The sequence below is a fragment of the Equus przewalskii genome, chromosome 30 (assembly GCF_037783145.1).
Source record: "Equus przewalskii isolate Varuska chromosome 30, EquPr2, whole genome shotgun sequence".
NCBI lineage: Eukaryota > Metazoa > Chordata > Mammalia > Perissodactyla > Equidae > Equus > Equus przewalskii.
The window spans coordinates 25,869,906-25,894,114 of NC_091860.1; the positions used below are offsets into that span (position 1 = coordinate 25,869,906).

General features: G+C 43.1%; 1 long non-coding RNA gene across 2 annotated transcripts in view; it reads right to left on the reverse strand.

The window, feature by feature from the left end:
* LOC103556877 (uncharacterized) overlaps positions 1 to 22,634 on the reverse strand; it is a 43,391-nt gene extending 20,757 nt beyond the window's left edge. For both annotated transcript variants that reach the window (XR_011534951.1, XR_011534952.1), the window contains exons 1-5: positions 20,668 to 22,634; positions 20,188 to 20,319; positions 19,149 to 19,222; positions 17,092 to 17,234; positions 8,474 to 8,590 (exon numbers count right to left, since the gene is read on the reverse strand). This is a non-coding gene — a long non-coding RNA (uncharacterized lncRNA). The remainder of the gene's footprint in view (positions 1 to 8,473; positions 8,591 to 17,091; positions 17,235 to 19,148; positions 19,223 to 20,187; positions 20,320 to 20,667) is intronic.
* Positions 22,635 to 24,209: the final 1,575 nt, after the last annotated feature.

Sequence of the window (24,209 nt, forward strand, 5' to 3'; positions counted from 1 at the left end):
GACAGGGAGAGGATGCTACTCAGTGGACTGTCCCTCTCTGTATAATAAAACATGAGGAGTGAGGAACAAGTGTCCCCTTCACCCCCACTGTCCCCTGAGGAGAAATGTGATGAGTGTTAAGAGCTCAGGTTCTGGAGACAGAGAGCCCCAGGTTCAGATCCTCACCCATGACTCCCCATTATTGACCACACATGGGTTACACACACTCGCTGGGCCTCAGCTTCCACATCCGAAAACTGGGTTGGTTATAAGGCTGCTGTGAGATTCGTGAGGTACTGATTGCGTGGGAAGCACTCAACACAGTGTCTGGCGAATGGCAAGTACCCACGACATGTTAGCTATTATGAGAATTGCTGTATACTGTACATGGCAGGCTCCCTTTGGACAAGACAAGGGGTAGCATAGCTAGTCATCGAGGCAGCTTGTTGAGGCTGCCTGACCAGTTTCTAAAGAAAAGGATGAAATTCTACATCAACTTTGAATCAAGGTTGACAAATCCCATGATGATTAGGGAAGAGTAACCACCAGTGTCTTTTTCTGTGGGGCCCACTGCCTTGGAGTTGGAGAATATGACATTATCTCCAAGGTCAACGTGTCCTTAACGCTAGGTTTCAGTAGGAGGTGGACACTCAGCAAGTCGGATTGTTCTAGAGCCTGAAGCTCTCATCGAGAAGCCCACCCTTCAACTTTCCACCTGTCTCAGCCCGGGCAGTGGGTAATGGAACACCAGTCCGAGCAAGAAGGAGGAGGAACATACCTTCATATCTGATGCACCTTGAGGCTTACAGGTCAGTGCTGCAGGAGGATTCTATACTGAGTGTATGTTTTCTTTTTTAAAATCTTGAAGACCTTATTCCTTGTAGCTTAATAGTGACAAACTTAATTATTAAAAAAATATAATTTAACCTTATGTACCTAACTTACCCCCCCCCCCCCATCATTTGAAATTGGAGAAACATGGGCTCAAACCTCCAATTAAAAGATGTGTGACTGTGGGCAAGTTAGCCCTTTTGAGACCCGATTGTTCCCCTCTGTAAAATGGGATAACAGCATCTTCCGTGAAGGGTTGAGGATTCAAGGAGATGGAATATATGAAAGCCTTGGACACTCTAATTCATCAGTTGTCCCTGTTTCTCCCTTCTGTCAAGTCCGGGTCAGCCCCTCGGGTGAAGGGAGCCCTCTTAAAGAGTGTTTGGATCAAGCACTTCACTGGCCTTAGAATGGAGAATAACCTTGTAGGGTCCACGTGTTAATTTTCTAACAACAGGCAAAACGTGATTACATCAAATGTCATACCGTAGTGTGACTGTTCTGACAAAAGGCATGGAAAGCAAATAGCTAGACATCGTATCCCTAGGGAAAAAACCATTTAGGTAGGAACTGTACAGACCACTGACAAGTATTAAGAATCAGGCTAGGGGGGCCGGCCCCACGGCTGAGTGGTTAAGATCGTGAGCTCCCCTTTGGCGGCCCAGGGTTTCGCTGGTTCCGATTCTGGGCACAGACATGGCACTGCTCATCAGGCCATGCTGAGGCGGTGTCCCACATAGCACAACCAGAGGGACCTACAACTAGAATATACAACTATGTACTGGGGGATCTTTGGGGAGAAGAAGAAGTGTGGAACAGAGAAGAAGATTGGCAACGGTTGTTAGCTCAGGTGCCAATCTTTAAAAAAAAAAAAATCAGGCCAGGGGAGCATCTCAAGATAATAGTATCTATGACACTGATAAAGCTGTGGCTGACGTTTTTTTTTTTTTAACGGAGGAAACAAAGAAAAACAGTAGTCCAAAATGATGTTTTAAGTTTAACCATTGCCTTCATTTCATCTGTGAATCCATAGTCCCATTTTCCACATCTTACAGAGTGTAGGTTGTGTAAGATGATGATGGTTTTATCACAAAATGTTAGCAAAATACCCCATAGGCGTAATGAAAACAATTGTCATCTATCTGGCCTGAGTTAAAGCAGATGAGTTGTGAACACAGGCATTTCTGAAGGGTAGATTCAGAATGCTTTTTAATTCTATGTTTGCCAAGGAAAATGCCATAAAGGAGGAATAAAACTGTCTTTTAGTCATTCATATCATAATACACTTCTGCAATAAAAAGCAATCCATCTTTTGATCATGGAAGTGATTGCCTGGGTATTATTTTCAGGGCTTTGTTGAAACAAGTACCGTCTCTCTACATTAACCTTCTGGGAGAAGATGTCCTGCCCTGACAATTTGAGCCACATCTTGGAGGATCCTGTGCAATTTACACATTTCAGGTTTGCTAATGGATTCTTTATATCAAAACTGCCATAGACAGAAAATCTTTCTTTGAATTTGCATCTTGAAAGAGACGTGGAAAGAAATACGTGAAATCCTTTACAGGTACCATTAAAGAGAAGGGTCCGTTCAACTGTGGCTAAATTAAATAGAGAGCAGCTTTGAAGAGTCAGATTTGTACTTAGAAACTTAATGACAAAAGCAAAGAGGATAGCGCATTAAAATTCAAATTTCTTTTTCCTCCGGCCTTTTCAGATTAACGCCGGGGAAAATATATTGTAGGCAAAAGAGATACCCATGTATTTTAACAGGTGGTTATGCTATTACATAACAGGTAATGTAATTTCCCATTTTACCATTTGATAGTCCTGTGCTGGGATGTGCTCAGAGGAGCCCTGGGGAAGTGAGGGATGCACTGGTTCCATAACCCTTTGTCAACACAGCTGCTTTGTTTAACATTTAAATGTGGCTATTCTTAGTTAAGAAATATCCACCATAAAAGCAGCAGCAACAACAACAAAATGCTAGTTTGCTTTTCCTGTATTGCGTGGGCTCATTATGGTAGTAAAAATTGGTCCTCAAAGGTGAGCAGGTGACCGATGCTCAGAGGGAGTGGTCCACCGTCTGTGCTCGTGTTGAGCGAACTGCAGACCCAGAGCCGCATCTCGTCTGCCGCCCGCCCGCTTTAGTGAACCAAGTTCTGTGGGGACTCGGCCACGGCCGCTCGTTTCCGCGCCGTCCACAGCCGCTTTCCCACTGGGACAGCAGAGTTGAGGAGTTGCGACAGAGACAGTGCAGCCTGCAGAGCCCAAAGTCTTCACATTCTGACCCTTTCTGGAAAACGTTTGCTGAGACTGGGTCTCCGCTATCAAAATTACTGACACAAGAAGATGCTTCCTTATCACCCATAAAGTTAGGAGCAAAGCAGCGGGTTGCTCTTAACAGCATATTCCCAGAGCTTTATTACCCTCCACTGGGGCCAAAGAAAGGAGGGAAGCTTCGGAAAGGAGGTGTTAGATGGAAAAGAGAGCGTGTCGCTGCGGATGCTTTATCACAGACAGGGCTCAGGCAGCGGCAGAAATGGGGCTTTCAAGACACATTTGTCTGGGGGGGAAATGACATTTAGAGGTCCTTTAAGAAGCAAGTAGATTCTGCTAAGAAAATAAAGTTCATTTAAATGAGCTCATCCTACTTGCTTTTCCAGATAGGTGACTGCATCTTTCGTGATTTTATTTTCTTTCTTTTCTAAAGGGCAAGTGATATTTCTCTCCACAGGTTATTAAATGTGTGCCCTCGCCTCTGGGTCACTGCCTTTCAGATAAAACCATGACTGTTACTTTTCACAGTGGATTTCCTTTTCTTTATTCCATGATTAAATGGGATGCTATTTGTTAAACATATACTTGAATTCTAACTTATTGCTGTTTCATTTATTGACTCACTTGTGTATTTGATACACGTATATTCACTCATTATGCAATGTATGTAGCTATCATAGGTATTTGTTCTTTTTATCTCACTGGTTGCTTCTTCTTAATCTCCTTTGCTCATTAATCGTCATTTTCCAATCTTCTCAATGTTGAAATACCCCAAGCTAAGTCCTTGTATCTCTTCCTTATCACCCTTTTCTTTGATGATCTCATTCAGGTCTGGTTTTAAAAATCACTTATCGATGACTCACAAACTTCCATCTGCAGCCTGATCTCCTCTTTGCCCTCAACACTCCTCTACCCAACTTACTACTCAACATCTCCACGTATATTCAATGGGCATCTCAAACTTAACATTTCGGAAGCTGGAGTCACAATTGTGGTTAATTTTAAATATCAGCTTGGCTGGGCCACGGTGCCCAGATATGTGGTCAAACATTATTCTGGATGTTTCTGAGGATGTTTTTGGATGAGATTAACATTTAAATCAGTGGACTTTGAATAAAGCAGATTGCCCTCCATAATGTGGGTGGCCTCATCCAATCAGTTGAACTCCTGACTAGAACAAAAGATGGACCCTCCCCCAAGCAAGAGGGAATTTGGCAGCAGATGGCCTTCACACTTGAATTGCAGCATTGGCTCTTCTCTGGTCTTCAGCCTGCTGACCTACCCTGCAGATTTTGGACTTCTCAGCCTCCATAATCGTGTGAGCCAATTCCTCTAAATAAATCTCTTTCTATGTATACACACATCCTATTGGTTCTGTTTCTCTGGAGAACCTTAACTAAACATCAGTCGTTCCCCTCAAGTATCCTGCGGTCTTCCCTGACCCAGTTAACTGCTATTCTGTTCTTCCATTTGCCCAGGTCAAAACCCCTGGAATCATCCTTGAATCTGTTCTTTTTTTCCTATTCCATAATCAATCCACAAAATCTATTGGTTTTGCCTTCAAGATATTTCCAGAATGAGACCCCTTCTGATCTCCACCACCTTGGTCAAAGCCACTTCCACCATTCTCTTGGGTCACAGTTTCTTTTATCTAATCTCCAAGCTTCCACCCTTGCCACATATTGTTTAATCTGACAGCAGCCAGAGTGATCCGAAGAAGTTACTCCACCAATGAAAAACCTTCCAGTAATTTCGATCTCACTCAGAATAAGACCTGACGTTCTTACAATGTCCAGCAAGGCTCTACATGTTCTGAACCCAGTTCCCTCTCAGACCTCAGCTCTTATCACCCTCCCTTCTCTCACTCTGCCCCAGTCTAAGTGACTTGTTTGCACTTTTTACAATATTCCAAACATGGTCGTGCCTCAGGGTCTTTGAACTTGCTATTCTCAGTGCTGAGAATGCTCCTCACCCAAAGAGCCACATTTCCTTACCTCCTTCAAGAAATTGCTCAGACGTTACCTTTTTAAAGAGGCCTTCCCTGAGGACCTGATTTAAAATTGCTCCCTGCCCCTGTGGCTTGTATTCTCTATCTCCCTTCCATGCTTTATCTGCCTCTACAGCATTTATCAACTTCTAACAGATCATATAATTAGCTCCTGCTAATTCTTTACTTATATATTTTATAATAATTTACAATAATTAGAAATGTGCATTAAAATATATAAAATAGTATTTTATAATATATTATGATCCTTCTCTGCCACTCTCCTTCTATTCCTCCTCATCTCATTGAAAAATTAACTCTGTTAGGGTAGGAATTTGGTCTCTTTTGTTCATTGTATGTCGTTATGTAGACTGGTGTCTGGAACAAAGTAGCTGTTCAATAAATAAATGTCTTTAATTGCCTACTGTATGCATGGTTCTTTGTCAGAGCACTGAGACCACAAGGGCATTATAAGCTATGATTCCTTTCCTCCAATCATTGATAATTCAGTCGTGCCACCTTAAAATTTTTCTAGAACACAGCAGAGGATATTCTTCCTCATGCCTGGAGGAAAGGTGATCTAAGACATGCTCAACTGAAACAGTTAAACGTCAATGTCAGGCAACATTTGATCACATCAAGGAGATGCTAAAGGGGTTGCAGAAGGAACTGACATAGTAGGGAAAGAATTCACAAAGGAGAAGGAGCACTGGCTTTGGCTCTAAAGTACAGGGAGGATCTTAATGGACCAAAAGAGCACTTTCAAGAGAAAGGAATTGGGTAGGGAAGGAGGCAGAGCTCTCCTCCGCCTGGACTGGTCACGGGTCTGGGTGATGAGCTCCTGTATTCTTCATCTTTCTTGCTGGGGGCCATGGGGATTTAGCCTGCCCCCTTCTCTTCTTTAAAGATGCTGTTCCCTGCCAACACTACCGTGACCAGCACACCCACTTAGTCCAGAGGTCCTTTCTCCATCAGACTTGCTATTTAATGGGAGACAGTTTTAGGATGGTTTATCTGACAGAGAGATGGAGCGGAGGACTGAGGTCACGGTGGGAGAGAAGAATGGATGCCAAGAGTGGTGGGCAAGTTAAACCAAGACGCACAGGGTTTGGTGATTTCTGGCTGCATGTGATTAGAAGAGGAAAAGAGATGTCATTATGGGATAGAGACGAAGGGAAGAGTGACTTACTTGTGGTTTGGAGGTATTTGTGGTTATGCATGAGACATATTAAGTTTGGGGTGACTGTGGAACAATTGAATGAAAAAGCCCTTACAGCTGATTGGCATATGGTGATGATATCTTAGGCCTGGAGTTAAGAATTTGAGTGCTTTCCAGTTAGAGGTGATACGTAGACCAATGGTAGGAGAAAGGGTAAGAATTCAGGGAAAAGAAGAGAGAAGTCAAGGATAAAGCTTTTGGGGATACCCAAAGTCTGTGGTCAAGAAGAGGAAAAGGAACCAGCAAAGAAAACAGAGAACTGGTCAGTCAAACAGGTGGAGGAAAGTCAGGACAGGTACCTAGACATCCCGTGAAGAGAGTCTGAGAGCATCAAGTGATGCTAAGAGTTTCCGGAGAACAAGAATCAAGAAATGAAACAGACCATGAGTTTTGTCAAGATAAAGCGAAGGTGTCCAGGGAAGATGTGAAAGGGTTAACTTCAGCGAAGAAGGCTGCTGATTTTTCCTCCAGAAAGGAGGGAAGGAGATTATCTTCTTGGTTGGAGAAAGTGTGACGGTAGGAAAGGAAGTGATTTTGTCAAGGATGTTTAGTCACTCAACGGCAGCAGAGGCAATTGCGCTGAGACCGCTAATACCCCATTTAGGAGGCTATTTCAGGCACAGGTGTGCGCTCCAAGGCCTGGTGCTCGGAGGTGTGATTTTTATCCTCAGCTCTAGAAATTAGAGCTAGTGCACCAGGCAACGAAGGGACGTCATTGATTTTTTTTCTCTTAGAAGCGGGGCCCCTTCCCGGCAGCTGGGAGGAAATGGAAACATGGGTCCTATCATCACGTGGAAACACCGAAAATCTCTGGTGGATTTTCTCGGCAGATGGGCATTAACATACGTATTCACACCAAATGCAAGCTAAGATGATGCATTTCGCTGACAGGTTGTCTACACTCCCTTCCCTTCCTCTCTCCAGCCTGCCTCCTTCCCCTTCTTCCTAAAGCCGTTTGCTTGCTGGAGTGGAGAAAAATGGGCTTTTGAAGGTCTCTCCCACAGAGGGACCGTGACACCTGAACATTTGTCCAAAAATATTCCAAGGGGGATCTCTTCGGAAAAAGAAAAGAGAGAACATATGTACATCCATTGTCCTGCTGCATCTTCTCCTTTGCCCGCGCCAGATGGACTGGAATTCTGTCCTATTTCATTGTTTGATTTTGGTTTGCCATCTACCACTGAAAAGCCATCTTCTCGAAAACCCACATGTGAGAAGACTTCCCTTTGACTCCGTGCCAGGCTCAGGGCTTTCCCACCCACACGCCAAATCCGGTCCTACAAATGGAGACAAGCAGTGTTGATTTTACTGATGCTTTCATGAGAAATTAGAACAAAGGATGTGTTGCACAGGAAAACTCCCTGAAGTGACCTGAAGCAATTCTCTGCCTGCCTTCCCTTCGAGTAGTTTTCCTCCCACGAGTCCTCTTTTGAGCAACCTTCCTGGTGCAGTTTCAGCTTTCGCCCCCTTCCCGGGTCATGCTCTCCCCTTCTTCATATTCCTTTTCTTAGTAGAACAATTTCACCCTCTCTGCTTCTCCAATTTGCAACCTCCTACTTAGCACCCCTCTTAACCAACCATGGGTGGTCCTTGGGCTGAATCTTCTCCAGAGGCAGAGGGTATTGTAAATACCAACTTCTGTCCTAGCTATGCTTGCATGGCACATTGACTCTCAAAATCCTTAAGGAAGGTCCATCCTTTGTTGACAGGTCTTAGTCATTGGACTTACATCAGATTTCCACTCTCATGCTGGAGCGCAAGAAGCAATCGGGAAGTTAGGGGAATATAGCCCTTGGGTTCAGGTGAAAATCATATGTTTTTGAGAAAAGCAGTCATGAAAACATAGAGTCAGAGTTTCTTGCAATGGAAAAAAAGAAGCCAAAACATTTCACTTTTAAAACTACTGGGCAAGACAGATCTAGTGGTAAGGCATGGATGTAGGATCAGTGCTTATGAAAATGATGAGTACTTGCTGTGCTATAGCAAGATTGAGCTATGAAGTAACTTGCTTGGGGAAATGCATTTTTACAGACAGTGCAGAATAAATGACTTCCATTAAACGTTCTCCTACGTACAATGCAGGGGACCCAAGGGTGTGCAGGAAGCAGAGACTAAAGTGGTTAGTGCAGATATAGTGACCACGTCTTCAAGTGACCACATCGCTAGCACACACTTACCTGCTGTGCCGACCTCAAGCTTTGCAGGTGCACATGTGTGTACGTGCTGGTGTAGAAGGTCAGTCAGTGTTCACGTCTGCGGATGCTTTTGTCCTTTTCCTGTAGCCCTGGTTTGCCCTGCAAGGTCAGGATGCCACATTTTGATCAATGTGTGAAGGAAATTTTCATTGCAACCGAGGAGACATGCAATTATGAATGTGCCTTTCAGGGGCAACAGTGAACGGACGGACTCTTCCAGTAATATTAGAGTAGTATTTTTCAACCTGTGGATGATGACATCAATCTGCTCAGTTCTAGCCACTCAAAAAGTGAACTAAAGAAGCAAATACCAGAGTGCATCCATCTAGAAGGGAGATGTGGCTTTGTGAAACTTTTATCTGTGTACAACGGGGCATGGTGTAAAATGTGGTTTTTACTAGGAGTCATGGTTGAAAAAATTTGAGAAACACTAGATAGAATACTAATCATGTGTTTACATGACCTGCAATAAATTTTGCCTTAAAAGTGTAAAATAGAGGAGCTGGCCTGGTGGCATAGTGGTTAAGTTCGCATGCTCCAATTCAGTGGCCCGGGGTTCGGTTCTCAGGTTCAGATCCCGGGCGCGGACGTACACACCGCTCATCAAGCCATGCTGTGGTGGCGTCCCACAGATAAAATAGAGGAAGATTGGCACAGATGTTAGCTCAGCGACAGTCTTCCTCACCACACACACACACAAAAAAGGTATAAAATACCGGGTATTTTTTAATGCACAAAAAAATGACTCCAGTGGGTCATGAAATGAATTTAGCAGGTCGTGACTGGCATTATTAAAAACAAACACCCACAACTAGAAGGACATGCAACTCAGATATACAACCGTGTACAGGGGGGGTTTGGGGAGATAAAAAGCAGAAAAAAAAAATATCGGAGTGCTCTTATGTAACTGCTATAAGACTTTTGTTTCTGTCATGCACATAGTTATAAACTATATGCACGGGGGTACTGGGATGTGATGTGAGATAAACTTCTTACTGTGGGTCATTGTCAATTAACTTTTAAAGCCACTGTTACAAACATTCAGGGCAGTGGACAATGTGCTCAGAGAACAATACAGTGCTGAAGGGTGACCAGGGGAACACCGTGCTGATCACTGATACAATTTAATCCCTTCCAGCGTGCTGCCAGTAACCAGAGGGGTGTCAAGGACACAAAAAGGCTGAGAACCATTGTTGCAGAGAGACGATGGCCTCCTCCCTAGCCAGCTGGAGTTGGTGGGTACCAAGGAAATTCCAATTGCTCTTCCTGCAGTTCCGGTAAATGTCGAAATAACCGATCTTATTTTGATCTGGGGCATATGGGCGGCTACCCAGGCAGACCTACCTCTATGTGGTCTCTCTAGCACAGTGGTTTCACAGTGGCCAATTTCTTGTCCAGTGGCTCAGGGCTCCAAAGATGTGTCTCCAGAGAGAGCGCCAGGCAGAAACCCAGCCACGGGAGTCACGGAGTGTCACTTCTGCTACAGAGGCTGGTCCATATTCAAAGAGAGGGAATTAGACTCCACCTCCTGTGGGAGGTGAGTCAAAGGACATGCCGATAATTTTAAAACTACCATCCCCTTTTGTATCTTCTGCTTATTTACTCTGATGTCTCGGCATCAATGTCTTTATTGATATGGTCTTCTGGCTTCCAACCTACCAGCTGACCCCTGGTTTCTGGCTTTCCTTCCTTTCCGGTTTGCTATTGTTCAGCCTGCCTGCCCCATCGCTGTTTTATTTATTTGCCTTTACCATCTCTCTCCGCCATTACAAGGGCTAATTTCTGATTCAAGTGTCTATGTGCAGGTACATGAATACATCTTGTGACATTTTCACCCCTCCAAGCTCTCAACAGGTGAACAGTTGAGAGGAGGAGAACGTCGGCAGCAATCCCACACACGGTTCAGGAATTATCCAGAAGCTCCTGACACCACAGATGTGGGCCCTGGGCCTGTGGCTTCTGACCAGGAGAAGTGCATAGGTGTCCATCTGCTGGTGTGCTCAGCAACCCGCGGGCATGTGCAGGCGCTCCCTACAAACTGACTCCCTTCCCAGGCCTAGAGGAGGTGGGCATCTCTCTATAGAATTGATTAACCGGTCTTTGCTTGAGGTGATGGAGAGATCCAGGGTCCAATTTATTTCACGCACCACAAGCTCTTATCATTTGCATCGTTGCTCTAAGCAGACTGAGAACTATTCACCTGGAGCACATTTAGTGCCAAGCAGGTAACTCACTGAGTTCAGCTCTCCTGTGGTTAGCGGACATCATACCTAGGTTTGCCTTCTGTAAATAAAATGTAAACTCTCCATTCAAATTAACAGCTTGTCGAGGTCTCACGGTGCTGTAACCAAGGTAGCAGCCGCGACTGCGGCATCCTCAGCAAGGAAGCGAAGATTCTGTTATTTTCCTGGAATTCATAAAAGGGCCACTTTACAACTGCAATCCCACCACGTGGAGAAATTCCATTGTATTTTAAACTTTAGGGCTGACTTGTGCAAACAGACATTAAAACTAAAACCTGTGTGCCTGGTGGTTCAAAAGCGGAGTGTCCAAAGCCAGAATGTGTGCAAGTCTCTTGGGGAGTCACGCCAGAGACAGAAAATGAATATCGAAATGCAAAAACAAAAACATATCTATGTGGAATGCCATCACACATCTAAATGGAGAAAGGAGTCTTTACAACAACTGGTTCTCTTGATCGGACCGCCCAAGCCTGGAGCTGGTAATCCAAGACAGGTTTTCAATGGGCCATTGTGGACAGATGGGGGTGGGTGGAGATTGTGCAAATGTTGTACTAGTCTGTCCCCGGCCCCGGGCTGTTTTGGTTTCCTACAGGGATGGTAGACTGAAAAGTGCCTTATTCATTGGTGAACAAAGCCAAGTTTGTGAGCAGGAGATGATTCTTGAAAAGCTGGAGAGGAGGTCAGAAGCTACCAGAATTAAACTCACTAGAGATCCGTGCAAAGGGGTCATTCAACTCTCCACCCCCCCTCCCAAGCTCTCCTCACTCCCAGCAAATGTGTGAGCATCCATGGGACTTGGGCGAAGGCTGGCTGGGTGTGAGTGTTGGGGAGAAAGAACCCAAAGGCCACAGGGAGCCATGGTGTGAAAATCAGCCACAAAACCTCACTGGAGAGAGAAGGACATTAAATACCATTGCATTAAACATTTTTATTTTCCAGAAAAAATTAAAGGCTTCTGCCCCAAAAAAGCTACTTAATTTCTCAATACTAGAGAACAAGAGTTCTCTCCTTTCTTCAGCTCTCTCATCTGAAATCACAGAGGACTTTCCAACTGTGGGCTCGGTGAGATTTTTTGAACCCATTCTGTCCAAAGCAGGACCAGTTTTTCAGGTTGGAACCCACAGTCTAGTGGGGTCCAGTATGGGATGGTGGTCCTAACTGGTGGGAATCCCAAGCAGCCTGTGCGTACAGATCTGGGGCTTGCTTCCTGAGGCATCTGCATCGTGCACATTACATTTGTCCAGTTCAGATGACTGGGCTTCTGCCTGGTCCGCTGCTTTCTCTATGGTCCTCCTGTTGCAATGGGTGCATCTCAGCCCATTCGGATGGAGCCCTGCAAACACTTGGTGTTCCTGTCAGTAGGCTCTCCCAAGGAGTGATACCCTTTCTAGCTAGTGACTGAGGACTCTTTCACACCAGTTCCCAAAACTTGCCTTGGTCTGGATTCTCTCGACGCTGAGCTTCACAGAACAGATAGGATCCCCTTAGAACATTGAACTCTGGTCTCCCGGCCACCCCTACCCTTTGGAACCAGATCTAGTGCTGGATTCTTCTGGCACGAATCCAGCCTGCAAATGCTGGTTTCTTCCCTTCTCCAGTGAACAAACAAGGATAATAAAAGATAATTGCACATGGGAATTTTGATTCTTTTTTGCCACTCCACCAGCCAGAGAACGCCTCCTCTCCGGAGAGATATAATTTAAAGGGAAAATTCTAACCCCACTGCCGCTGTTTGAATGGACACCCACAGACCCAGCTGCGTTGTTTTGGGGGCTCTATATTAAAGTCTTTGTTCCATCCTAATAAGTTAATAGAAATGACCATAAAGAGCATGTATCGTTGGTGCCCCGTGGGTGGGATGCAGCAGCTGTGTATGAACACCGGCTCCTATCTCATCTCCTTCCGTGCTTTCTTCTCGGTCCCTGGTGAGGTCCGTGAGTCTGGGGTACTTGTCAAGAGGTGGGGGTATTCTCAAAGCTCCCAAGGAAAATGTAGGGAGGGTTTCTCTTCCTGGGCTGGTCCCATGCTCCCAGCTGGGGAGAAGCTCATCAGACTAGAAATAGCATCTCTTGGATTTCTCGAATGCTTTTCTTTCAGAGAGCATCTATTCCACATCATTAAAGGCCGGGCTGCCAGTTATTCTTCATGAGTTGGAAGTGAGGCTTCAACTGTTCTCTAGACACTCCTCTCATCATCTTCTTTTTTGTGACATTATTCATTACGCACTCCTGCTTACACCAATTCTGAAGACTCTCTGCAGCTGTGCCAGAAATTGTGGCTTTTCCAACAGCCTTCTCCCACGGTGGAGGGCCATGGCTCCCTCCACTGGGTTTTATTTTCCATCTGCTTCTATCCTCTTTCCGACTTTAAGCAGCAGATTACCAGATCCAGCCCCTTTGCCATTTTGCGGTTCTCCTTTCTGTTGTAGGTCACTCATCTTGGTCCTTCTCTACTATAATTTCTATGGGGTTTGGGGAGGAAGTGGAGAAGGGAGGCAAAGTCTTGTGCTCAGCCCGCCATCTTGAACTGGAACAAAGAAAGGAATTTCCAAAAATAAATGTTTCTGGGCCCCAATCCCACACCTACTGAATCTGAATCGCCAGGTGTGCTGCCCAGAAAAGACAAGTTCTTTGTTTTTTTTTCAAATCCCTCTTGGTGACTCTGAAGCAAGCCCTCCCTTGAAAGGTGATTGGACCCCAGAGCCATTGGATTAAGTCCCAGCTCCCTGGCAGCCCCAAGTCTGCTCTTTTCCTGCTCTCTCAGCCACCTAAGCAATTTCTATTTCCTTTTCACTCACCACGATATTTCATTCTTTTGCACCTTTGCACATCCTGATTGAATTGCCTCTATTTTGTACTTCATCTTCTTCACTTAATAAATTCTATTCATTCTTCATTCGATCTTTGATGGAAAGCCTTTCTCAGTTCTTCTAATTAAAGATAAGAAATTGAATATTTCTTAAAATGGGAATGTAAGAATGCGCACATTAATTTTCTATATTTGCCATTTCAACCTCAAAACCCTCTACGTCATCTCTAATTTTCATCTATGCCTTTAAATCTAGCAACTCCGTAGCTCAGCAAAGAGCTGCCATTCTGTTTCCTGTGACATCAGCCCAGCTGCGTCTTAAAAGACAATTAACCTAAAGAAAAGTTTGCGTGTGGGGAAAATGTGCCCCCATCCACTGCGTTGACTGCGTGGAGCTGAATGCACCAGGATTAGAAATGCAATCCTTTGGATTTCAAATGTGATAAGAAAGACAGAAATAGATTCAGATGTCAGCGAAGACAAAGCCATGTTTGTTCAGATGTATGTTTCAGTTGCGTCTCCCGGGAAAAGCTTACTTTCTGCAGCAAAATAGGAAAGGCCTCCATGAGGGCTCAGGTGAGTGAGCCTGTATGCTAATTTACTAATTAGTTTCAGGCACTTAAATTTGAGTCACCCTGAATGCAAACCTTGATGCTTCCCATTGTGCCAGACGCTTTCACAAATCAAACCTTGCAGACAGGAATCATTTTCCTCCTGGGGATGAATTTTATAAGCTGTTATATTACCTTATACATTGCAACTAACGTCTTGGGTTCTGCAGACTGTAACTCAAAACTTTTTTTTGCCGTGGTAGGACTTGGACAGCCAATCAATTCAATTCAAACATTAGGTGAATACTTAACTCTGTTTCCAGCTGGCATCTGTGGTCCCAGAGGCCAGGATTGTGTTATCCATTGTTCTAAATGCAGCTCCACCTACAGTGCCAGGTAGATAGTGGGCAATCAAGAAATATTTGTTAAATCACTGATGAATCATAGATGAACCAACGGGGGGAGCTGGTTGAATAATATGCTGTCAGGGTTTCTGTCCATGAGGAACTCACAATCTAGAGCAAGGATTGCACACTTAGGCGGTCTATGGGGCCTGGAAGGTAGAAATGAAATGGATTGAATGTAAGAAAAATCAAGTGGCAGAAATATATTCAATCCTAGTCTGTTTTTCCAGATGTGTTGTTGTAAGGTCATAATAGAAATATATGCCATAGTAGAGATCATATTATCAATATGAACTTGAAAAATAAACATTTTAATATCTAATGCATCACACTTTTCAATTTATTTTCATGTATTTTTATTTAGTAATTCATTATGCTTTGGGTTAGGATGCATAAACCTGACAGTTCTCTCGGTTTTTTTGGTCCTAAGATGACAGTGTCAAGTCTTGAGTTCTGTGTTCACTCTTAAATCCTTTAACAGGCAGTGACATTTAGTTTTATTTGGTTTCATAATGGAAAACAGCTGTTCGCAAATGTAGGGATGCTAAACGAGGATAGATTCTGGCACAGTGGTTTTTTTAGTTCAAGTAACTAATCTCGAGGTTTTTGTAATATCCTGCTTTTCTAACATCATTATATTTACTTTTCTTTGTCGTATCGTCCAATAACTTCCATTGGTAGCTTTTATTCAAATTATGATTATTAAAGCAGAGCATGAATTGACAATATTAGTTCATAAAGTTTGTCATCTGAGAAATTTTCTGTCATTTAGTCTTCAAATCTATAATTTTGGAAATGTTTCACTTTCATTTCAAGAAATGGAAACAGGGATGTTTCGCTTCTTATGAAATTACATGTGAACGACATTTTTTTCTTTAAAGATTGGCACCTGTGCTAACACCTGTTGCCAATCTTCTTTTTTCTTCTTCTTCTCCCCAAAGCCCTCCATTCATAGTTGTATATTCTAGTTGTAAGTCCTTCTGGTTGTGCCATGTGGGACGCCATCACAGCGTGGCCTGATGAACAGCGCTAAGTCCACACCCAGGATCCCAACCCGTGAAACCCTGGGCACCCGAAGCAGAACGCGTGAACTTAACCACTCGGCCATGGGGCTGGCCCCCATGTTAACAACTTTGTAGAGAGTTCAAAGTTCTTAGGATGGGTTAACATCAACCTGAAAGGCTAAATCTGTATTCACTCTTTGCTGGTGGGATGTCGTGATATTTTGCTTTGGATTGTATTAATATGTCTATTTTTCCAAAAATTAATAAAAATCTCTTTGTCACCATCACAAAACCAACTGCCCTGACCTGCACATTATGGCACCCTGCCACACTTTGAGGCCAAGAAACACGAGCTATGACTTTGGGCTTTGGAGCAGACAGTGGTCATGGTGCTATGTGTTTATTTTTCAAAGATTGGCACCTGGGCTAACAACTGTTGCCAATCTTCCTTTTTTTTTTCCCTGCTTTATCTCCCCAACCGCCTCCCCCCCTCCCCCCCCCGTGTACATAGTTGTATATCTTAGCTGCAGGTCCTTCTGGTTGTGGGATGTGGGACGCCGCCTCAACGTGGTCTGACGAGCGGTGCCATGTCTGCGCGCAGGATCCAAACCCTGGGCCGCCACAGCAGAGCACACGAACTTAACCACTCAGCCACTCAGCCAGCCCCTGTGCTACGTTTTTTAAAGTTTTAGTAGAAACTTCTTCTTGGGTGAACGAGTTAACGAATAACTACATACAGGGCCCTTGCAAACTGTTACCCTCTTGATTTAAGTACTGTGGCAAGCCCGACATTGACCATGACCATTCCAGAAGCTGTCTCCATACTCCAGCTTACTAGTTTGGACCCGTTCACATCAAAATTTTCAAAACTTCTTGATACAACACAACACGTCATGTCCTGCTGTGTGCAGCTATCATAGGCACTATGTCCAAGGGTTTTTATCAAACTTTAATCATATCAAAATGCCAACCGAAAGCATGAAGAAATACAGCTAACTGGGAGATATTATCTGTGTTCTCATCAACTCTAATAGAAAATATCATAAACAATTTATCTACCTTCAAGTAACTTGTGCTGCAAGTTCTCAGCCTTATCGGCAGCGTTCTGACAGAACTGTTTCTCGTTAGACATGTTTACAAACGTCTGTTGCTGTCCTGCTCTCGAGAGATGCTGTTGTAAACCCACCATCTGAAAAGGCTTTGATGTCCGGACAAATTTTTCTCGCTTAATGTATAACTGTGTCTCATAGCAGCATTACTTATTTTACTCACATTTTAAAGATTTTATTTTTTTCCTTTTTCTCCCCAAAGTCCCCCTGGTACAGAGTTGTGTATTTTTAGTTGTGGGTACTTCTAGTTGTGGCATGTGGGACACCGCCTCAGCATGGCTTGATGAGCGGTGCCATGTCCGTGCCCAGGATTCGAACCGATGAAACCCTGGGCTGCTGCAGTGGAGCTCGCAAACTTAACCACTTAGCCAGGGCCGGCCCCTCACATTTTAAATAAAGAAGTGGAAATTTTATTTTATTTTTATTTCCTTAGGGTTTTTTTTGTTGTTGTTATATCACATTTTATTCAAGTAAAACTTACCCTGCCTCGTGGAAACCACAATAAAGGCTGGGGCTCACATCTTCCTCTTGCTCCCTCTGCATCCTGATGGATCCTCGTGCCTCTCCATATGGCCTTTCGTGGCGTGGCATTCAATGCCCCTGCGTGCCCCCTTCTCTTGGGATCTGTGAGTATAACAAGCCATGTTTTAATATCAGTCGTCTCCTGATCTGTTGGCCTCACCATCCCTGAATAATAATAAGACCTATATTTTAAAACAATTTGGGACTAGAAATAACATGAAAAGTGATACCAATTCCTACATTAACAACCAAATGTACATCCAACTCTTAAATTGCTATAGTTTCATTTTTATAAATATATTTTGTAAGATTTTTAAAAATTTCCTAACATGTACATTTTAAAATTTCATCTTGACTTAATTTTGAATGAATATTTTGATATTGATTAATTATAGGTTGTACTTCAGAAGAAAAATAACCTTTTGGAAAATATAAGAAACAAATGTTAACTTGTAAAATTTTTTACATTTACTTTAATTTATGTTTTTAATGAACATATATTTAAATTGTGTGTATCTTAAGTCAAAAAAAATATATATTTTTTATCCTTTGGATCATTGCTGTCAATAACACAAACTATGTGAACAGTGATTATAACAACATAAATAATGATTTCATTAAAATAAAGCCAACAACACAGGTTTAATAGAATAAAATTTATGAGTTGCTTATGTTTTCATTTTATTACTCATCCAAGCATCATTGGTCCATCCACTGCACACCCACTATAAAAATAATTAGGGCACCAGCCTGGTGGCACGGCAGTTAAGTGGGCACGTTTCGCTTCGGCAACCCGGGGTTTGCCGGTTCGGATCCCGGGTCTGGACATGGCACTGCTTGGCAAGCCATGCTGTGGCAGGTGTCCCACGTATAAAGTAGAGGAAGACGGGCACGGATGTTAGCTCAGGGCCAGTCTTCCTCAGCAAAAAGAGGAGGATTGACACCAGTTAGCTCAGGGCTAATCTTCCTCAAAAAAAATAAAATAATAATTAAATTCAGTTGTTGTTATTTTGATGACTTTCCCTCAAAGAGAAACCATAGTTTTACCCTTATTTTTTAATTTTGTCATGATGATGATATATTTGTTAAAGTAGGAATATAGAACATACATTCTTTAACAGTTTCCTCCATTTATGACTTTTAACTATTTAGGTATATGGCCCATGGGCCTGCCTTGGCCCTCCTACCCTAGCCCCACAATTGTAGGAGCAGGCTGGCAGACATACTAACTTTCTTTCTCAAAATGACAAGCCTCCTTCAGCCATTTCCTCTCATAGGAAGGCTCTTTCTCTGAGGTCTTTGCATAGTGAGCTCTCGGTCACCCATCTTAGCTTCAATGTCACCTCCGTAGGACACTTCTTTGGATCCAGGCTCCCTATGATGACCCTGTTTTATTTTCCTTATATCTTGCATCACTACAGATATTTTCTAATCTATAGCTTTGTTTACTTTCTGTCTTCTCTTTCCAGAAGGTAGACCCTAGAAGAATTGAAGCGGAATCTTTGCTCTTGCGCCTGGGTCGGTATCTTTCTGAACGCTCTCTAGCGTGCAGGCAAGGTGGAGAAGTGGCCGTGAGACTAGTCCTGCTTGTCTGCTTCAGGGAACAGAAACAGAAATGTTTGGGGCAGCCTTGTCTACAATAGCTAAAAACATAAAGGTGACAGAAGTCTACAGCCCCAGGAAAATGGAGACGTAAATGATGGCATATTCATAAAGTACCGTAAATACTATACATCAGTTAAAGCAAATTGCCTTGAGCTCCCTAAATCCACATGGACAAATTCCCCAAAGGTGAGCATGAAAAGCAAGTTATAGAAAGATATCTATAGGACAGTGGTGTTCATAAAAAACCAAAAAGAAAAGATGCGAAACAATACATAATTTATGGATGCATACATCTGCAAGTAAATTTAATTTTAAAAAACTGCTGGGGTGATTAACATCAATTACATGAAAGTGGTTATTTCTCTAAAGAGAGAGGTACAAGAGTTGGGGAAGGAAAGAAAAGAGATTTACCTCTATCTCCATGCTTTGTTTAGAGGTTATGTTCAACACAGCTCATTCTCCATGCTGTTCTGTGTCCTTGAAAGCTGTTGTAATAAAAAGAGATGATAATTTTACAGTGGCTTTGGAGAAGCTGTCAATAGAGCTTCAGGACCATTTTTGTGAAACTTCTGGGCTTTCCACATTTTGTGGCCACTATGTCTTAACTTGCTTCTACCTCTTCCACAGTAATTAAGAATACAAAGAAAACTTGAGAGCAATCTGGGTCCTCTTAGCACTTTAATCAAGAAATGTTGCCCCTGCCATCTTGGATGCTATTGAATCGACTTAAATTCTTTCCTTCTCAGAAAAGTTCTAAATCCTGGTCTTATCCTGGTGCCCCACGCTCATCCATGAATTCATTTGCTTGTTTATTCAATGAGTATTTGTTGAACACACTGAAAAAGTGGGACATGGGTAGAGTTTTATTCTGGAACAAACTTTTATGCCGTGACTCAGCCTCTCCTCCTGCCTTCAGGTCTACAATTAAAATATTACTTTTGTCGTGTTTATGGCAGGTTTATTTCAAATAACTCCAAGAATTTCACGGTTAGACTATCTTTCATTTTTTACATTCTCACCCATTTCATGATGTGTGATTTAAGCTCCTCTAAGTGCCCCACACATCACTAACAGAGTGTTTAACCAGAAAGCCTGAGGGCTGGTGCAGAGTTCCCAAGAATGCACTGGCGAGGAGGGGCTGGCTGACGCTTGCCATTCCTGCTCAAAAGCCAGAGCTCGGGCTGTACTGACTTCCAGAGAATCTCACAGATTTGTTATGATTTATAACAGTTCGAGTTTCTCGAGGACCCAGATTATGTCAACCCTTGTCCACACATCTGTCATTTGTCCACGCCATTTTCCAGCTTTTCGCTGAACAATGACTCTCTGTTTCATATTGGCGGGTCTTTGGTATCATCCCACTAACTTCAGACATTCGAATTATTGGATGTCATTCTTCCCCTATCTGTTTTTCAGTGTGTTGAGCTTTCAACTAGCTACTAGTACATACCTTGGACGCATCTTTAGTCTTTAAAGCTATGTAGACAAGGGAGCTGGCCCGGTGGCATAGTGGTTAAGTTTGCCAGCTCTGCTTCAGCAGCCCGGTTTCCCCAGCACAGACCTACACCACTCGTCAGCCATGCTGTGGCAGGGACCCACATGCAAAATAGAGGAAGATGATTGGCAACAGATGTTAGCTCAGGGTGAATCTTCCTCAAAATAAATAAATAAATAAAATGTAGAAAAGGAAATAAAAGGAACACTTATTTTTTAAAAAATCGTTCAGATTCCAGTTATTCCCCAAATTCTTAGCTAAATTCTCCCACCCACCCAACAAAAGAAACACCACAGGCTAAGCCCTAAAAACCTTTTTAAAGAGACTTTACGTTACCTCCCCACAGCTTAGTAAGATATCTGAGTACCAATTAGATGGAACCCGTGAAATAACAGTTTTACAAGGGGCGAGCGATGATTCAAGTCAAAGACTTACTTTTCGTTCACGTGTGAAAGAAATCAAACTTCTCAGGATTAAATTGGCTGGAGGGAAATGTCATGCCGGCATGTGCAAAATGACGAGGGACAGCTGGCTAGAAAGGCGTAAACCAGAAACCAGCCTCACCTCCCGGCTGTGGAAATTGCCACCAGAATGCTTATAAATAGCTCGTTCTGTTTGCCAGTTCTATTGGGAGCAGCAGTGGGTCTCTCAGTGAAAGCCACCACTGTGTACGGCTCGGAGGCAGACTCAATGGTTTCCTTATAGAAGGCCGAGAAACGGAGGTCTCATGGCCAGCAGGCGCTGTGACTGGGTCAGTTTGCATGGGGAGAGGGGGCCCTTGAGGGCCCAGGGCAGAGGGCTCAAGCGGTGTCACGGCTCAGTGTGCAAATTGTATAGGCTTCAGTTATCCGGAAGAGGTAACTAAAGGTAACACAGAGCTCCTTCAAACCAGACTCTGAGACAAGCCTGTGAGCCAGCCCGAGATTTCTTTAGATCCCAGAGCTCTTCGTTTCCTACGTTCAGAGATTCTGGATAGGCAATCCCAACTGGATGCTCATAGTGTATTCCAAATTACATTTCTAAACGTGACTTCTGAGTTCAACTAAATCCCATAACCGCTCTTCTAAACCCTAGGAAACCTTTATTTTTAGGTGAGAAATACAGAGTCCCCCCAAATTTCCCACCTGTCAGACTTGGTTCTCTTTGGTGAAGGAGGCTGTGGCTCACCCAGCGTTCATTTCCCTATAACCCCCAGCAAAATGCATTTATAGTAAGTGCTCAATAAATGCTTGCTAAATAAATGAACGGCCTTTTCACTTTTCTGCCTGGGACCCAGAACATCAGAAATGTTCTGGAAGAGGGCAGCCCCCAGGTGGGCTTGGAAGGAGCTTCTGTCTTCAGTGCATTGGTTGGCTCAGTTTATCACGACATTGACTTCAGGGAAGGAGAAGAATAAACCTCAGGAAAGAGGAGTTAGTGGGAGGCAGAGAATGTCATCATTCTGTGCAACTCATTGATTAAAATGCAACACCGGCAAGTCAAACACAAATAATACTTAACCTAGGACTGATCAGAGTGGGAAATATCCCCTATGACACTTGAAGTCCCCAGGAAGCATGAGCTCTTTTGTTATAGTTAAGACAACTATAGAACAAAGCAGAGGAGTCTAACTTTCCGTACACTTTTGGGGGCTGGTTAGGGAGCCCAGCTCTTTCTGTGAACAGTTCTTTCCGTGAGTCTGCAGTCATTCCATTTCGTAATGTTGGTCCCTCATTGGCTGTGTGAAAGGATGAAGGAATAGAAGGAAGGGAGGTCATGTGTTTCTGTGGTTGCAATTTATCCTTCCTCCAACTTCTTGTTAAAGATTCAGAGGGGAGACCCAGGGCCTGGTGCGACAGCTTGGACCTCTTTTCTGTGCTTTTGGCCTCGTCCTTTCTCTCACACATTCTTTTCATCTGGGTTTTGGCAACTGCTGAGCAAAAGCAGCTGTTTGCTTAGCTGACTTAACTTCCTTCGGGCTGTTGACATCTGTGCTGTTTGCCATTGCTCTGGGGCAAAACGCTTGTTTGGTTAACTCAGTTTGATAACACACCATCCACGGAGGTACCAATGCTACTGGATTTATGGCCTGGTCGGTAGCTTCTGATGAAGAGCATGGCTCCTGGATAGACAATGTAATGACCGTGTCCGAAGTCCGGCGACAAGGGAAAAGGCAATTTTAGATGAGATTTTTATTGGTAAGATCCAAACTACAGGTTGTCTCTTTAAGGATTAGGATTCACTCCACAGGAGTGCTTTTAAGTGATGTTATTCAAGGAAAAAACCCATTTATATTCGGATTTGGCCCAATTATATTTTCGCTCAGTTTATCTTCTTAGGTTTTAAATACTTTTCTATTCAAAAAAAAAAAAACTTTAAAATGTAGTTTTATGATGAGTCAAGGACTGCTGCTGTGCCTTAAGCTAGAATAAAACACACAGAATACATTTAAATGAATTACAAAGTGTATTATACTCTGAAAATCAGCATTCGAATGCACATTAATTTTTGCGGCTCTTAACTGCTTCTGGTTGCTGAGGAACCACCTCCAGTTCTATAATTGAAATAGCTCTTCAGATGCAATTTAGTTGTTGATTGGTTTTTAAGCATTTTTAAAAGCTAACGGCTTAGATAGAAAAAGGTGGTCTATCCTTGAGTTTTAAAAGGAGCACAGATGTCATCATGCCCTGGACTTATTAGGCCACTGGAACCAGGTTTATTTCCTCCAAGAAGGGGCGCTCCCCCCCAAAAGGCTGACCTACCGTTGACTGGTCAGGAGCCACAGAGCTGGCTCGACATCCAATACAAGGTCCCAGTTATGAAGTTGTCATGCTTTGAATGAATGAACCAGGTTTCTCATGAACTCCAGTCCCTAGTTCACACATTCCCCACTTTCTTCTCTTGCCTTTTGTTACCCCTGGCTTTTTGTCAGGTTTAAGAAGTGACAACTAGGAAAAGAAGAGACAAAACGAAAAAGGGAGCCCATTTTGATAGTCATCAGCAAGTGAATATCCACAGGTGTGACCATGATGAGATTTCAACAAAAGGCCCAAATCTGGCATCGGAATGCTCTGTGGGTTTTATTTTTCAGTTGTGCCAGGCAGCAAAAGGGTATTGCAAGGTGGCTGTGTCCCCATAGCAACATTCAATAACTTCAAGATAAAAATAATAATAATTATCTAGAGATTCTCAACTGTGTGCCTGCCTCCTGGATATTAATAAGGTTATTTTGAACTCAGTGATGATGGGAGTAGCAGTATGTATTGGAGAAAACATGGAGATCTAATCCATTCCATTCCTGAATTTCTCACTGAGGGGTAATGGTCAAGCCACCTAATTCTTGGTTTCTTAACTTTCTTCTAGACAAATAGTATTACTGAGTTATTGTTGGAATGTTATAAAGTTGACATGTCAAGTAATAATGCTTGAAAACCACAAATCGCTATGTGAATGCCAAGTAAAATTACTATTAGGGAATTCTGAAGATTAAGATTTGAGAAAGGACCCTCGTGAGCTCGCCAGAAGGGAAACCTCAAAAGCTCGTTGGAATCCTTTGATGTATTGTATCAAATTAGACAGTTTGTAAGCAGGAAAAGATCCAAAGACAAGTTAATTGTTCTCTAGGAATCCTGTCTCTCTAGGATTCCAGCCAAAGTTTGAGAAGGTAAATTTTAAGGTATGGAAAAATCTACTCTTTGTACTTTCTTCTTACCTATGTCTTGTCAGGAGAAACATGGACGTAGGTGGAAAACCAGCTTGGCTGATAATAACAAAGTAATAATTAACAACACCTAAGTACCCTTTATTGTTTGTTAAACCATGTCCCTGGCAATTAACTACATACTTTATGTTCATTTTAATCTTCACAAAACCCTATGACGTAGATACTATAAATATCTCCTTTTATAAGTGAGGATACTGCTCAAGAGTTTAAGCAATACAGTGTGATATAATCTCATACAAGGTGATAACGGCACGTATATGTTCTAAAATGACTT